We start from the raw sequence: 2,375 nt of genomic DNA, 5'->3' as shown, positions 1-2,375 counted from the left end.
GCGCATTTCATTTGCAGTCTGGACTCAGAGTGGTTAGGGCCTCCTCTCTGCTCTGCTCTGCCCACCAGATAAGTCTCCAATAACACCAGAAAAAGTCGCTAGATTTGTCGCTCGTCCGCTTTAAAAAAAAAGTCGCTATAGGGGTCTGAAAAGTCGCTAAATCTACCGACAAAGTCGCTAAGTTGGCAACACTGTGCACAAGGGTGCGAGGGCCCGTTCATCGCTGCTTGCAGCTTTAATGTTTATTTATTTTTTACATATATATGAGGGGGATCGGAGGGGGTGGGGGCGGGAGGGGTGTTGTATCCGATGGTTGCAACTCTGAAATGAGAGAAACACAGTAAAACAGACAAGTTCAAGTTCAAGTCCCACCACCGTGGCCCCTGAGCAGGGCCCTTAACCCCCCAACTGCTCCTGGTCACACTAGTGGTGGTTAAAGATTCATTCTGGTGTTTGTGAGAGGTTTACTGACAAATGTAGTGATTCCTTCCTCCTCCTCCTCCTCCTCCTCCTCTCTTTCTATATTTACACTCCTGCCACACAGACCCCCCCCCCCCCTCTCTTCTGGTCGTCATGGCAGCAGGGAACCATGGCTCAGCATTATTCCTGACAGACAGACGGATGGGCAGCGATCCAGGATCCATGAAGACTCCAGCAGAGTCGGTCTGCTGAACGACGACGTTCAACTGTTCTGAAGCAACACGAGAAAGAAACTGCAGTTATTCTTCTCCTAACGCCGACTGAAGCAGACCGAGGGGACGAATCCTCCACCGTGATGGACCGGTGACCCGTCCAGGTGAACCCCTGGCCTTCTACACGGAGATGGGCCTGACGGACTCCAGCAGATTTCTCTCTGAGGATCACCATGACCTGGATGATGAGGGTCTAGGGGAGGGAATAGAGACAGAGCGGTAAGAGTAAAAGAGGAAGAAGTAGAGAAGAGTAAAAGTAAAGGAGGAAGAGGTACAGAAGACTAAAAGTAAAGGAGGAAGAGGAAAGAGAATAGTAAAAGTAAAGGAGGAAGAGGTAGAGAATAGTAAAAGTAAAGGAGGAAAAGGTAGAGAATAGTAAAAGTAAAGGAGGAAGAGGTAGAGAATGGTAAAAGTAAAGGAGGAAAAGGTAGAGAATAGTAAAAGTAAAGGAGGAAGAGGTACAGAAGACTAAAAGTAAAGGAGGAAGAGGAAAGAGAATAGTAAAAGTAAAGGAGGAAGAGGTAGAGAATAGTAAAAGTAAAGGAGAAAGAGGTAGAGAATGGTAAAAGTAAAGGAGGAAGAGGTAGGGAATGGTAAAAGTAAAGGAGGAAAAGGTAGAGAATAGTAAAAGTAAAGGAGGGAGAGGAAAGAGAATAGTAAAAGTAAAGGAGGAAGAGGTAGAGAATAGTAAAAGTAAAGGAGGAAGAGGTAGAGAATAGTAAAAGTAAAGGAGGAAGAGGTAGGGAATGGTAAAAGTAAAGGAGGAAAAGGTAGAGAATAGTAAAAGTAAAGGAGGAAGAGGTAGAGAATGGTAAAAGTAAAGGAGGAAGAGGTAGAGAATAGTAAAAGTAAAGGAGGAAGAGGTAGAGAATGGTAAAAGTAAAGGAGGAAAAGGTAGAGAATAGTAAAAGTAAAGGAGGAAGAGGAAAGAGAATAGTAAAAGTAAAGGAGGAAGAGGTAGAGAATAGTAAAAGTAAAGGAGAAAGAGGTAGAGAATGGTAAAAGTAAAGGAGGAAAAGGTAGAGAATAGTAAAAGTAAAGGAGAAAGAGGTAGAGAATGGTAAAAGTAAAGGAGGAAGAGGTAGAGAATGGTAAAAGTAAAGGAGGAAAAGGTAGAGAATAGTAAAAGTAAAGGAGGGAGAGGAAAGAGAATAGTAAAAGTAAAGGAGAAAGAGGTAGAGAATAGTAAAAGTAAAGGAGAAAGAGGATAGAGAATAGTAAAAGTAAAGGAGGGAGAGGAAAGAGAATAGTAAAAGTAAAGGAGAAAGAGGATAGAGAATAGTAAAAGTAAAGGAAGAAGAGGTAGAGAATAGTAAAAGTAAAGGAGAAAGAGGTAGAGAATGGTAAAAGTAAAGGAGGAAGAGGTAGAGAATGGTAAAAGTAAAGGAGGAAAAGGTAGAGAATAGTAAAAGTAAAGGAGGAAGAGGTAGAGAATGGTAAAAGTAAAGGAAGAAGAGGTAGAGAATAGTAAAAGTAAAGGAGAAAGAGGTAGAGAATGGTAAAAGTAAAGGAGGAAGAGGTAGAGAATGGTAAAAGTAAAGGAGGAAAAGGTAGAGAATAGTAAAAGTAAAGGAGGAAGAGGTAGAGAATGGTAAAAGTAAAGGAGAAAGAGGATAGAGAATAGTAAAAGTAAAGGAGGGAGAGGAAAGAGAATAGTAAAAGTAAAGGAGGAAGAGGTAGAGA

This window comes from Cololabis saira, chromosome 13 (genome assembly GCF_033807715.1).
Source record: "Cololabis saira isolate AMF1-May2022 chromosome 13, fColSai1.1, whole genome shotgun sequence".
NCBI lineage: Eukaryota > Metazoa > Chordata > Actinopteri > Beloniformes > Belonidae > Cololabis > Cololabis saira.
This window is presented reverse-complemented; position numbering follows the sequence as displayed.